Raw genomic sequence first — 15,606 nt, forward strand, 5'->3', positions numbered from 1 at the left:
CAATTTAAATAGGGCCAGACTGATAAAGCCTGTGACTTGGGTTAACAGTTGTAGGAACATTTTATAAAATTATGAATGCCTGGAAATAACAGCAATAAAGATGATGGGATAAAATATGCCATCTTTTAGATGGAAAATTTGGATGTTAATTTGGTTTGGAAAAGGTGAGCAATATTTAATAAGCAATGAGACTAAATTTACAGTGAGAAAAATTTAAGATCACGGCGATTCAGTTTTCCAGAGGGCTTAATCACCTACAATCTGAATTACTAGACTTAAGGCACCTTACTCAGAATTCATTGTATAAGCCTGTTACAGGAAATGTAGGATATATACTTCTACATTTGTGCAACATATTTAGATACAGGCAATTTTTTTCATGTTTAGTTCTATAATCTTAAATCTGAGATCATTCACTTTCTTGAGTACTTTATTTAGTAAGAATTAATAATATCCTAAACTTAAATCTTATACTGTCCAGCCTAAATGTCAAGGACTGGTAGATATGTCATTAGCTCTCAAATGGAATTTGCACCAGAAAGGCAGTGTGCCTGGTAGAAAGGTCTGGAACCTTGGTTTCAAATTTCAGTCCTGGTACTTACTAGCTGTAAAATCTTGAACAATTTGAATGTCATTGGGTTTTTACTTAATCATATATAAAATGTGGGAGTCAACCAGATGATCCTTAAGGGCTTATCTAGCTCAAAAACCTTATAATTCTATAGATAAATCACTGTACAGGATTCGTCCAATTTTGCATGGCAGGGGAACAGACATAACAACATGGAAAGGGAAGAGCCAGTACCTTTCACTTTTTCCCTCCTAAATTACTGACTAATCATCAAGGTTTTTCCTTTTGAATGGTTTCTGAGATATCTTCAAATGTTGCCTTTTGTTCTTTTTATACCCAAACTCCTTCACGTATGAAGAGTAGAATAGCTAAATTAAAATAATAATGAGAAAAGATTTGCATTTATTAAAACTATCAAAAATCAAAAGAAGTTAAATCTCAAGATAGCAAAACTGTAGAAAATAGCAATAAAATCCTTTTAGAAGACATTCTGATATACTTACCAAGTATCATAAATTTGACTCAGTAAATCCTCTATTTCTAATTTATATTATAGAACTATTGTATTTCTCTAATTCTAAGGCAGTTTCAATTTTAAGATACAATATTAATTTAATAACATATTTTAAAGAAAAAATACTACTATCTTTATACTAAAATATATCCTGATATAAATTAAAAGAAAAAAATATGTACCTTGGAATTGAAGAAATATGAAAATTTAAAAGGAGAAAAATCCACATGTATAAAGACATTTACAGCAGTTATTTAAAATCATTAAAAAAAAAAAAACAGCGTCACAGCCTGGCCAACATGGTGAAACCTCATCTCTACTAAAAATACAAAAAAAATTAGCAGGGCATGGTGGTGCATACCTGTAGTAACAGTTATTTAGAAGGCTGAGGCAGGAGAATCACTTGAACCCAGGAGGCAGAGGTTGCAGTGAGCCAAGATAACGCCACTGCACTCCAGCCTGGGCAACAGAGCAAGACCTTATCTCAAAAATAAGTAAATAAAAATAAATAAACAGTATTGACATCCAATAATAAGGAAATGATTAAAGTATATATATTATGTATAAATACAATAAGATGTAACACAGTTATTAAAACTTTCATGATACAAATATAAAATCAAGAAAAAGTTTTTCTAAAATAATGCAGTATAATGTTTAGCATATATAAATGCATAAAATATATATTGCCTCATCAGCTTAGAAACAATATGTTCATATGAGTAAAGGAACTCCAAACAAATGAAAATCATAATGTTGCTGAGATACTGGAATTACATATGTAATTTAAATGTTCCTCATATATTTTAAAAGTACTTTAATCACAAATTAAAGTTCCCATAAATGTTCCTATCTTTTAAAATTGTACATATTTAAGGTATACAACATGATGTTTTGATATACATATACACAATGAAGTGATTACTACAGCCAAGCAAATTAACATATCCATCATCTCATCTCACATGGTTATCCATCTTTCTTCTGTGATAAAAGTATCAAAAATCTACTCTCTGAGCAAATTTCCAGTATACAATACAATATTATTAACTATAGTCTTCATTTTGTACATTAGATCTCTAATTTATTCATCCTACATAATTGCAACTTTGTAACGTTTGACCAGATCTTCCAATTTCCCCTGCCCCACCGAACATTTTTATCTTGACAGCCTATCTCTTCCCTGTGTTTTTCTTTGGGTCCCGTTTTCTCCCCTCCCTGACATAGCAGGAAATTTAACATTTAGCTGGGCAGCCAAGAAGCAGCCATGGTGGGTGTGATTATCGGTAATAACAGGTAATGTGCTTACACAATCATTTCCGTTCAGTTTCATGAGTAAAGAGTATAATGAGGTAGCCACTGAGAGCCAGAGCCAATAAAACAGTCATTTTTGTCTCTACCCAAGAATCCTGCCTAGACTTGCAGGAACTAAATACTTTCCAAGGGAAGGGACTGGAGAGAATGTAGCATTGTGATCACCAGCAACAAACAGCATCTTTGGGATGCTGGTACTTCTCTTTCCTCACATGACGCTACCACTCTTTCTGGTTTAAAATGATGGTAGCCCTGAAGAATTGACGTGCTGTTACATTATAGCATAGAATGAATATATAGGGGTAAAACCTAATGTGAAAGTAGGTGAAATATTTGTATTTCAGAAGTCACTCCACCCAGGGGTCCAAGAGTCATGTCCTATTTTCTCTACTTTCTCATCTCTTACTTGATAAACTCACTCAACTGGCTTCTGCCCCAACCACTGCATGGAAATGGCTCATACCAGAACATCAATAACGTCTTGACCCTATATTTTTAAAATTGTAAAGTTTAAAAATTTTTAAACTTGTATTTTGAAATCATTTCAAATGTGTAGAAGATGTGCAGGAACAGTACAAAGAACTCCCATATGCCCTTTATCCAGCTTCACCAGTTATTAATGTTCTGCCACATTTGCACACTCTCTCTCATATATATACACACACACATATGTGTAAATGTGTATATCTGTATGTATATATGTGCATATATGTATACAGTATATGGGTGTGTTCCTTTCCCCAGTGGCACTTCAGTATTTTCTAAGAACAATGCCATTCTCTAATGTAACCACAGGGCAATTCTCAAATTTAGAAAATGTGATAGTGATATAAATATTGCTATTATCTAGTATATTTATTTTAACGAATCTCAATTTTTAAGAGAACTAAATTATTTTTATTAAAAAGTATTTTTTAAAAATGAAATAGGTTAATATTCAAATTGTTTTCAACATTTGCAGGGTTTTTAAACCATATTTACAGTAATTATTCAAACTTATTTCCTAATTTAATTGAATTTTACATTCACCACCAGGACTAGTACTATGTACTTCTACTTCGAAAGTCTTTATTTTGCCGGGTGCAGTGGCTCACACCTGTAATCCTAACACCTCGAGAGTCTGAGGAGGGCAGATCACTTGAGGTCAGGAGTTTGAGACCAGCCTGGCCAACATGGTGAAACTCCATCTCTATTAAAAATTCAAAAAATTAGCCAGGTGTGGTGGTGCATGCCTGTAATCCCAGCTACTTAGGAGGCTGAGGAGAGAGGATCACTTGAACCCGGGAGGCAGAGGTTGCAGTGAGCCGAGATGGCACCACTGTACTCCAGACTGGGCAACAGACCAAGATTCCATCTCAAAAAAAAAAAAAGAAAAAGAAAAAAGAAAAGAAAGTCTTTATTTTGATTAATCTTTTGGTCATGTATAGTACATCTGTGAATAAACTTTTTCAGGGCCCATATATAGACAAGAATTATTTCTGTGGCTTTCACATGTGACTTGATATAGAATTACTGAGTCACACACAGCCTTCTCTTTCAAAATATATATATGTTGCTTCGTGTATCCTGTATCATGTGACACTCAGACAAAGTCTGTTTATGTACTTTGTGGAAAATCTTTCCTTTTTTCTGGAAATGTGGCATTCTTTTCCTTTCCAATTTAAAACGTTATTGTTCCCATTCAGGTACTGGGCAATTACTGTCAATTTTCCTTTGACAATGACAGGGCCTTTTCATAGGACGATGAAACATTTTTCTTGAGCTCAAGAAAACTTTATTCTCTTCTTCAAATATTTCTTATTTTCCCTTTATCCCAGAGTTTTCTTTTCAACATGTCGGTAATCCATATATTGGATCTCTAGTGTCTGTCTCATATGCTTTCTCTTAGGCTCCCAGACTACATAGGTCTGACGAAAAATGTGGCATACTTTGAGTCTGAAACTTCCTAGTATAGTTCACCTGGTGCTAAAAGCTGGAGCAGTTAATACTGTGACTGGCAGCTATCTTGCCCTCCTTTCTAATGTACGATGTAAACTAAATGCGTGCAAGTGACAGAAAGGTTTCCGTTTCGTTTTAAGACAGAGTCTCGCTCTGTCACCCAGGCTGAAGTAGGACATCAGCGCCATCTTGGCTCACTGCAGCCTCCGCCTCCCGGACTTAAGTGACCCTCCCAGCCCAGCCTCCCCAGTACCTGGGACTACAGGCACACACCACCACGCCTGTCTAATTTTTGTATTTTTTGTAGAGATGGGGTTTCGCCATGTTACCCAGGCTGGTCTGGACCTCCTAGGCTCAAGCCATCTGCCCACCTCAGCCTCCCCAAGTGCCGGGATTACCGGAGTGAGGAACCACGCCCAGCCACGTTTTTGAGCCTTCTTATTTTATAGAATCGGGTGAGGATTTGAGGCTACCAACCACATTTCTTCAGATAGGGAGCTTTCACATACCTCTGATAGAGATGACCAGCAACAGTCCACTCCCTCAGCCACATCTGAGTAGGCAGACGGTTTTATGCGGGTGCACAGGAAGACCGCCAAGTTCATCTCCGCGAGCCAAACGCTCCAGTCATGCGGTGCCCGGATGTCACGCAAGAACTTGAAATGCACGCAGGCGCAGAAAGTGGCCGGGAAGAGGGCGGGGGTGGGGCGGGGAGTGTTGCTGTGGCACGAGGATGTGGCCGGACTTTGCAGCCTATGGAGCTCACGAGGTGACAATGGGCTGCAAGAGGAGCTCTTCAGTTCACCACCAGCCCCTGCACTCCAGGACCCACTGCATTTCACTGCCATGTCCTATTAGACAGTTTTGAATAATACAGGACAGTTGTTTTGTACCAAGTACTTTTGTTTGGGGTTTTCTGAAGTTTTCTCTTGATTAGAATCAGGTTATGGATTTTTGATAGAAGAACTTTATAAGTGAAGTTGTGTCCTTATCAGTGTATTGTATCAGGAGGCACACAACATCACTTTGGTATTGATTAATCATTTGGTTAAGGTGGTGTCCTCCATGTTTGTCCACTGTAAAGGTACATTTTCCCCGTTTGCAATTAATAGGACCATTAATAAGAAGACATGTTGAGACTGAAAGCCATAGCTTCTTTGGTTCCTGTTCTCCCTGTCTATTTCACAGGCACTTTTATGACAACATGTTAAGGGCCAACCTTTTTAGCTTCATCCCACCTTGCTCTTCTTTCTAAATGTCGTCTCTCAGCTAGTGGTATCATCATCTGCCCAGAGTCCCCAGATAAAAATATCAGTATCTTTAACTTCTCCTTTTCCCTACACCCAAGTAAGCAACAAGTCCTGATTCTGTCCCAGAAACATCTCCCAAATCAGGCACCTCCTCTACTTAAACACTTAAACAACCACCTCCAAACCAGCCTCTGTACTTTCAGAATATTCTGTCTATTCTAGGCCATCCTCCATGCTGTGCCTAGAATTATTTCCCCTAAACCTAAACGTAATTAGAGGTCACTCACAACCCTGCTTAAAATCTATTATCTGTTATTTTCTGTTTGTTGATCTCACTATATATATATACACACACACACACACATATATATACACACACACACATATATATGCACACACACAGGCACGCACAGAAAATAAATGTTCAGGATCTATAGAATATTATCTAAGGCTCCATAGTTTGTTCCCAAGCTACCTCCTCATCCTCCTAATCCATGCGCCCCCTTTTCCCTGAAACTCTGGTCAAAATGAATCATTACTCCCCAAACATTTCCAGTTCATTCAGAACCTTATGTCTTCAGACCCTGTTATTCCCTCAATTTGGGATGCCCTTCCTTCATTTATTCCTGTTCCGCTCTCACTTGGTCTTTTCAGACCTCTAGGAGATATAACCTTGTCTTTGAAGATTCTCCTATCCCCTTCCTCACAGCAGTTAGTCGCCCTCTGTCTAGGCCTATAAACTCCTCAATTATCAAAACTGTTTCTCACTCAATATTGTACCTCCAAAACCTAGACAGTTTATAGTTGGTATTTAAGAAATGTTTTTTGAGTAAGTGAAGAATAGTGTAGCTGAGAGTAAGCCTCAACAATTGTCTGAAGAAACATGACACTGAATATAAAGCTTTGTGCATAATTGCATGAAAAATATATTTGTATCACAAAAACTGTAACAATATATCTAGCCTCAACTGCATGACAGCTTCCATTTCCAAACTTGCTTAATTTACAACTTAGTAGGCTTAACATCATTAAATAAGTTCAGGACGAGCAAGTAAATTTCCTCTTCACATAAACATGTACTAACTGATTGACCGAGAGACTGTCTTAAGATTCAAGTTCTGTTTTAAGGATTCTTCCTTTGATACTAAATGTTAGCTTTTAAAATGTATGAGTCTTACCAAGTTGAGTAAAACTTAGTTTCAGCCGGGTGCAGTGGCTCACACCTGTAATCCCAGTACATTGGGAGGCCGAGGTGGGTGGATCCCTTGAGACCAGGAGTTCGAGACCAGCCTGGGCAACATGATGAAACCCCGTCTCTACAGAAAATTTTAAAAATTAGCCGGGCATGGTGTCGTGTGCCTGTGGTCCTAGCTACTGGAGAGGTTGAGGTGGAAGAATCACTTGAGCCCACGAGTTCAAGGCTGCAGTGAGCCATGTTCACATCCCTGAATTCCAGCCTGGGTGACAGAGCAAGACCCTGTTTCAAAAACAAACAAAAAGCAAAAACAACTTAGTTTCTAACCTCAGTAATAAGTCAAGATTTATTTATAAAAGTAGGAGAATAATACCTATCTCCCAGAGGATGTTGAGAGATACTGATTAAACTGAATAAGAAAAACATGTCTGAAAACAATTTGAATTGTAAAACAGCCTACTAATATAACGTACTTTCTGACTCTCCAGTGAGTATTGGCTATGATGATGTTAATGTTTTGCACTTAAAATATCCCCAGTTCTCTCTTTCCACTGTACTGTTATGATATTCTAGTGTAGCGCTTCTCAAATTTCAATGTACATACAAATCAACTGAGATTCTTGTTAAAATGTAAATTATTATTCAGTAAGGCTGGGGTAAGACCCAAGATTCTACATATCTATGAAGCTCCTGAAGGCTGCTAGTCCTTCTTGTTTGAGGATCCCACTTTGAGGAGCAGAAGCCTTAATCAGAGGTTCCCAACGTTAGGTTCATCAAAAGAGTTTTCTAAAGAGTTGTACCTAATCAGAACTTTTAAGGAAGAGGGTCCAGTTGGCTGTATTTCTAATCACTCTTCTTCTCCAGGTGATTCGTAGGTGACCAGAACAATACCAGCAAATGGATAGTTATGGGGTTCAGGATATGCTACCCCCAAAAATGGCACCTTGGCATTTAAAATAATAGCAGAAGCAGGAAGGTTACTCTTAGTGTTCTTTCACTGTTCTCCCCTGAAGCAGGCCATAAAAGAATTATCTGACCTTCCTCTAAAGTAGGCCATAAAACCTTCATTCCAGAGGTGTCCTTTCTATACCTGAGGAAAGGAATGTCCCTATCTCTGAAGACACGGGAACACGAAAAAGAATCTGAACAAACATGCCTTGCTAAATTCCCCCTAGTTTATTACCATTAGATTGTCAACCTTAAATAATGAGACTCAGAAAATATAATCAACTGTGCTTATTCGAGTTTATTTGAGTGCAAAGCTTGAGGATAGACACCCAGAAACACTGACGATGAAAGAATGGGTCAGCGTTCTAAAGTGGGGAAGTTAAGGTTTCACTTACATAGGCAGTTAACAGAGTTGCAACATTTTCCATACGAGGTCAATATATATGGTATAGCAATTTGGTTGGTTATAGTTTGCTACATTCCAAGGTAGGTTGCTTTAACTTTCTGCGAGGAGGGGTGATGATCTGAAGGGGGTCTTATCTCTGGTGCCACAAGGCCTTTCCTAATCATTTGCAGGAAAAAGTAGAAGTTGCAGCTGCATGCTACATGACTCATGCCACATAGTCACATTCCTCTCAAAGTTCAAAATAATTTAAAGTTCCAACAGCTTTAAGTCTGAATGATTTAATTTCACAAGATCGTACCCTTTTATCCCCCAATAATACTTACGCATAACTATCTATAAAAAGTTTGCCCTGTTTCTTTAAGTCTTCATTTCTGAAGACTCCCATGTCATGTAAAATTTATATTAAACAGATTTGTATGATTTTCTCTCATTAATCTCTCTTGTATTATAGATGCCACAGCCATGACCCTTACAATGGGTGAGATTTTTTTCTACCCTACAATGAATATTTGAATGTTCTACAATCTAGGTACTCAAACTGTGGCCCAACTGCTGGTAGCATTGGTATCAACTGGAAGCTTGTTGGAAATGTAGAATCTCAGATCTCACCCCGGAATGGACTATGGACTCAGACTCTGCATTTTAATAAGATTCACAATTCACAGGTATGTGTGTAATGTGTATGTTAATTCTTATGTTCAAAATTCATTGTTTCTCTCACTAAGTGTTTCAGAATCACCAGGAACCATAAACCAAGGAAACTGCACGTGTGTGTGTGTAAGGGCAGTTATTTTAACAGATGTCACCTGAGCCTTTGGAGCTGCTTTATTTAGGATTACATTGATTGAGTGCTTTAGGTGTAGACAATGAAACTCTGAGAACATGATCTGAAAGGAGATAGTGAAACAAGGAAATAGTTCAAATTCTTTGTATGTAACATGAACTGGAATTGAAAGAGAGCTGAAATATGAGAGGAGAAGAGATGAAAGTCAGAGTCCTTTCTTTAATATATGAATAAATAATAATCATATTTTAAATGATTGCTTTTTAGTATAGAGATTCCCTTGTCATTCCAAATGTTCGTTCACTAAATTGTACTATCATATGAAAATGCTTGGAATATTTGAGGAAACTGAGTTAATCAAGTTTTGGGAATTCAAGTCAGTTTCAGGTCAATTACAAAGGGGTGGGTGGGGATGACCTTAGCTGATGTCTGATGAACACCAGCTAGTTAATTCTATATAATCATACATAAACAGACTTGGCCGGGCGCGGTGACTCAAGCCTGTAATCCCAGCACTTTGGGAGGCCGAGACGGGCGGATCACGAGGTCAGGAGATCAAGACCATCCTGGCGAACACAGTGAAACCCCGTCTCTACTAAAAAATACAAAAAAAAAACTAGCCGGGCGAGGTGGCGGGTGCCTGTAGTCCCAGCTACTCGGGAGGCTGAGGCAGGAGAATGGCGTGAACCCGGGAGGCGGAGCTTGCAGTGAGCCGAGATCCGGCCACTGCACTCCAGCCTGGGCCACAGAGCAAGACTCCATCTCAAAAAAAAAACAAACAAAAAAAAAAAAACAGACTTTTATTCCTAGTAGTTTGTAATGTATTCATATCCAGATTGCCCTGATCACAAATAAATTGCTCAAAGTGCTAGAAATATTATATAATAAATAATTTAAAATGTTCCATATGTACTGAAATATATTGAGAAAATTTCTAGCAAAGCCCAAGTTGTGTCCTAGTAGTAAAGTAGAATACTATTGTTGAAACATCGACTGTATCATGGCTTGGAGGCCTGAGAAAGTTGCAATTCCCAAAATTCCTTGATTTGCTGAGTTAATTTAGTTATTAGAATAACCTGAGTCATTGCTAGAACTTTACCTAGAATAACGCATCTCAGTTGAGGTTTTTTCCTCCTTTACCTTCCATGTTCAGGAAAAAGAATGTTATGACTAACAAAGTTATTTTCCAGAGAGTTATTCCTAAAAAATATTTCAGATGATATTAACACCTAGTATGGAGTATTTTCCAAATAGTAAACAATGAAAATATCCCTGTTATTAGTGGAAAAATGGTACTTTATTTTAAGAAGTACAGCATTTATCTTTACCAGTTAAGGTAAAAGTATGCAATAATACATAAACCACAAATCTCAGTGGTTTAAGAAAATAGAAATGTATTTCCTTTTCATGTAAGGTCCAAGAGAGGCATTCTTGATAGATGGGTAACATTCCTCCAAGTGATAATTTTGGCACCCAGGCTTCTTGCATCTTGTGGCTTTGCATTTTTTAGCATAGGACTTACAAGGCCACGGTGACACAGGATTTTTCTCAGCCCCTTTGCCAGACTTGCAGCAGGGGGCACGCCCTCTACACGGCCCACCCAGCCACATCTGTCTTGTGTTCCAGCCTGTAACTCCTGCAGCTGCAACAACTGCATCCTCAGCCCCTAGTGGGAGGGAACATATGAGTGAGTGAGTGCAGGGTCCAACTGGCCACTCCAAGTGCTGACACAGAAGCAAGTTCCATACAGGGCCTGCTGCCAGACCAGGCATTTTGCCCCAGGGGGAATGTGGTGGTACCAAGGCAGGGGTGCCTGTGACCCCAAAGCCCCAGAGTGGGTGTTACAGTGTGCTAATTAGCTCTTTTGTTCTGCTGTTCACAGTCAGATGGACTGCAGCGTGTTAGCAGCTAGTCAGCCTCTTGGCCCTCTCTGGCCCACAGCTCCAGGGCCAGCATGGCTCTGGGACTGGTTTGGCCCCACCACTGCTTCTGTTGTGTGGGGTGCTGCCCCCCACTGGTGAGGGCAGAGGACCAGTGCCACAGCCTTTCTGGGTACCCACATTCAGTGGGTCCAGAGCTCTTGTCCCACATCCAAGAAGAATGAGGCCACACTGACAGTTGAGGGGTGATGAGGGCAGAGAATTTTATTGAGTGACAAAACAGCTCTCAGTGGAGAGGGGATGGGAAGGTTGAGTTGTCTCTTCCCTGAAGTCAGATTGTCTCTCCCCCAAAATCAGGTCATCTCTCCCCTGAAGTCAGTTGGCCTCTCCCCCAAAGTCAGGTGGTCTCTCCCCCAAAGTCAGGTCACCTCTCCCCCAAAGTGAGATCATCTCTTCTGCAAAGTCAGGTCATCTCTTTCCCCAGTGTGACTGAGTCTGGGTTTTTTATAGGCACAGGATAGGGGAGGGGTAGGCCATAGGTAGTATTGGAAAAGGCAACATTCAGTTGGTGTGTGAGTATGCAAAAAAGGTTAAAACAAAGGCACCAATCAAAGGTGGGCATAGTGTAAAAACAATAAGGGAAGAGTAGGTATATGTAAAATCAGTGAAAGGTGGGGATAAATCAAAGGAAAGCACACCAAATGGGAAGACAGGTTCTCAATCCGGTCCGTGGATTTGACTTGTAACTTGGCCTCCAGGCTTTATACTGTCTTTGGCTTGAAGGTGGGGTTTCACCAGGGACCTGCCCCTATCTGCCTAGACATTTGTCTGCCTCTTGCTGCTATCAGCAGCCAATGAGAAAGAACATGGAGGATGGTGCCTGGAGGTTTTTAATGGGCTAAACCTGAAAGTCACTCATTTTACTTCTGTCGGCATTCCATTGACCAGGATGCAGTCACATGACCACACTTAACTGCAAGGGCAGCTGGGAAATGTAGACTGGCTGGGTGCCCAGGAGGCAGAGGGGAAGGGATTTTTCAACAACTAGCTAGTCTATGCCAAGAAGATTTGTTCTTCTGTGCCTCCTTTATCAATTTTTGAAGGTCTAGTCATTGAAAAGTTATGGTCATAATTATAAATCCACTACTGAAGACATAACTATAAAACAAAAACCTTATTGAATTAATGCATGGTATTAACTAAAGTATGAAACCAAGGGTTGAAAACAACTTTTTAAGTTCATCTTGAGCTGGATAAAAATTAGATTGAAATATGCCTGTTTCTGGAGACTTGCAGCTAATTTAGATGTCACTGTCATTATCATGTGGAGAGCTGTCACTTCATCTGGAAGAGTCACTTTGTACCATGGATCCTTAGAAATGCTATGTGCATAAATAAATGTTGCCTCCAATTGCTTGACAAAGGCAGGCTGCCCAAAGAAAAAGCCACTCAGGTGAAGACAATTAAATGTGATTGCAATTGAATGACTCAGCTGGGGATGGGGAATCACAAGACCTAGGAGAGAAGGAATTGTGTAGGAGTGGAATTGTGTGATCAAACCTAGGAAACAGTTGGCTAATCTCAGAGCAATCAGTCTAAAGGCTTTTCATGTAAATGTAGAATCAGAGATTTGAGGAAAAAACAAGGGTCTAGTAAAGCAGGCCCTATATAGCAGTAGCCAAATGGAGTGAGAAGAGATAAACAACTGAAACAGTTTCTTCTTTATGACATGGGTAGCATGTCCATTAAATTTCTAAAGCTACACACACCTCTTTGTGATGAAAGAGGTCAGGAAATCTCATGGACTGTGCATAAATGAAAGAAAGCACCTGGCAAGTCATCTAATTTCCTCTTTTAGTGTTATCTACAGATGCCCTCCTGTGAAGTGACTTAATAAGGCAGCCCTTCCTGAAAGAGGAAGTACACAATGATAACAGCTGACATTACTGAGCATACAGCATTGTAAACCAAAACTCAAGCCATGCAATAGACTGATGGGCCCTCCCCTTGGCCAAGGGCATTCCAAAGTTAACCTAAAAAACAAGTTCGGACCATGATGGGAAGTAGGGGTCGGACATGCCTCATTATACCCTCCTCCTATTGGAATCCAGGCACAGCTGACCAGCATTAACATTGAAACAGAGCCCTTAAGACTGATGGAACAGTCAAAAAGAGTTTGACTCTTTTTGTTGACAGCATGGACCAGGTACACTACTAGGTAATTACCCATGTTATCCCCATTTCAGGCAATGATTACTTTTGAAAGCAACTAACTTGTTAATTAGGATACTGCTAAATAAATAAGATATATCCAAACCATTTAAAAATAGCAGTTCTGGAGGGATAGCTTCCCTTCCTCTCTGTGTGATAGAAGATGGTTTGTCAAAGACGGATATATTTAGAAACATAAACTAAACTTGCTGGTAGAAATATTAAAAATATTAAAATGGGTCAACTTGAATTAAGCAGTTTTTGCTACTCTCAGGAGTTATTTTCTAAAGAATTCATTAGTGACTGAAAAAATATTGTGAGAGAAGTTATTGCTCAAGCTCTATGTATTTATTCCTATATAGGGCTAGGCACTAGGCTTATAAGAGATTGAAAACATGGTTATAGCTTGTCTGGAGTCTTCAATTTGGGAAGAAATAAAGGTAGTATTCAAATATTAAAATCACTTGGGGAGTTTTAAAAGATACTGTGAGACACCAGTGAGACCCCAGCCCCAGCCAGTTTTTTGGGTTCTTGACACTGTCACAAGAAAGAATTTGGGCATGAGTTGGAATTATGTGAAAGACAAGAAGCTTTTATTGCAAAGCAAAGGTATACACTTAAGAAAGAAGTGACCAGGCGTGGTGGCTCACACCTGTAATCCCAGCACTTTGGGAGGCCAAGGCAGGTGGATCACATGGTCAGGAGATCGAGACCATCCTGGCTAACACGGTGAAACCCCATCTCTATGAAAAATACAAAAAATTAGCCGGGCATGGTGGTGAGCGCCTGTAGTCCCAGCTGTTCAGGAGGCTGAGGCAGGAGAATGGCATGAACCCGGGAGGTGGAGCTTGCAGTGAGCCGAGATCATGCCACTGCACTCCAGCCTGGGCGACAGAGCAAGACTCCATCTCAAAAAAAAAAAAAAAAAAAAAAAAAGTGTAGGTGTGCTCATGAGAATGAGTTGCCCACAATGGAGTATGGATTTCTAATTTTGGGGGTGTTTTTTTAATTAAGGGGTAAAATAATCATTAGATATTCTGGAAAAGAAGGGGATTTCAGCCCTGCCCCAACTCCCCATTACCTCCTCCTTTCTCCCTTATGTTGGTTTGCCCAGAAGAGTCATGGACATGTCATCCTGACTAAGATTTTTGTCATTTTCTCTCCCTTATTTGGGGTTTTCTGTTATCCTGTGATTTCTTTGCCTAGTTCTTGTTTTAGCTGTTGTCTGGGTTTTTCCATCCTCCTGCAACTACCCAGTGCTATTCCTATCTCACAAGCTATGTAGCCAAGGTTGAGACCCTCTGCTGATAGACATATAAGAAGCGTTCAGAGCATAGGGGAGAGGAGAGGTAGTTGGTCTGGGGGCGATAGGGTATGATGGCTTTGAGCTACCATTTGAAGGATGAATAGGAGTTTTCCAGGTATGGAAATCAGGGAAGTCATTTTGGGAAATGATATGTGTGAAGATGCAAGGACAGGAGAGAGCATAGCATTTCGAGGGCATTACTATTAATGAGTGCTGCTGGGGTGTAATATGTAATGGGAAAGGATGGGGGCAGATGAGTCAGAAGCCAGATCCCAGGTGTGTTTAGTCCATGCTAATAAGGTTAGGTTTTATTTCATAGGCAATGGAGAACTATTGAGGAATTTTGAGCAAGATGAGATCCGAGAAAATGAGGAAACTGTTTATTGAAATAATTAAATACCCTGCTTGCTTTTATGCTGTGTTTCATGTTCAAGTGAAGAAGAAAATGTCCTTTAAAAACTATATCTTGTACAAAAACAAAAGACAATACAATGTGTTTCGTTCTATATTCATTAAATTCTGTTGGATGAAAATGTGACAATTATGCAGGCACAAATCTCATGAGATCCCTCAAATGCTCCCATATCCGTGCCCCTAGACTGGAACATACCTGGAGAACTGGCAGGGTCAGGGGAACTGGGATGATCAGTTCTCCCTACCATTCTTCAATTTCAAGAGTTTCTGCATCTTCCCTCCATCTGACTCTCTTTCATTTATTTCACTGCTATTAAATTCTCTCCTGTTATCTTCTGTTTAAATGCTTGAGATAATCTGATTGACATGACTAATGTTAAATAAGATAATATATCATTCTGATTGAGAGCTTGAACTCTAAGGTCAGATCATCTCTGCCATTGACCAGCCATATAATATAGGAGGCACCTCTATTAGTCAGGAGAGGATAGGCTATGCTAGAGTGACAAACAGCCCCAAATGTTTATCTCTTACATGACATGAACATTGCAAGGCAGCTGGGAGCTCTCTTCGTGTTTCCTCACTCTGAGATTCAGTCTGCTAATGCAGCCACCATCAGAAGGGAAAAGAGAGCCCTGAAGAGTCGTGGGGCTTCAATCAGTGCTCAGCCTGGAGATGACACTTGTCACTTCCACAAACATCTCATGGGCCATATTCAGTGAATATGGTGTCAGCCAAAGACAAGGTGCAAGCCTAGCATGTTCTCTGAAAGTGGAGACATAGAAATATTTGGTGAAAAGTACTATGAATTCCACAGCATTTTATCTAATCTCTCTAATCTTTGATTTCTTCATTTGAATCATGTGGATAGGAGC

At 39.6% G+C, this 15,606-nt stretch overlaps 1 long non-coding RNA gene across 3 annotated transcripts in view; it reads left to right on the plus strand.

Annotated features, from left to right (window-relative positions):
• Positions 1-15,606, plus strand: part of LOC103231609 (uncharacterized) — a 44,981-nt gene that overhangs the window by 12,383 nt on the left and 16,992 nt on the right. For 2 of the 3 annotated variants that reach the window (XR_012092088.1, XR_012092087.1), the window contains exon 1: positions 8,128-8,801. This is a non-coding gene — a long non-coding RNA (uncharacterized lncRNA). Of the gene's footprint in view, positions 1-8,127; positions 8,802-15,606 lie in introns of those variants that run through there. The other variant, XR_496957.3, reaches the window with a different exon arrangement.

Source organism: Chlorocebus sabaeus, chromosome X (genome assembly GCF_047675955.1).
Source record: "Chlorocebus sabaeus isolate Y175 chromosome X, mChlSab1.0.hap1, whole genome shotgun sequence".
In the NCBI taxonomy this organism is placed as follows: Eukaryota; Metazoa; Chordata; class Mammalia; order Primates; family Cercopithecidae; genus Chlorocebus; species Chlorocebus sabaeus.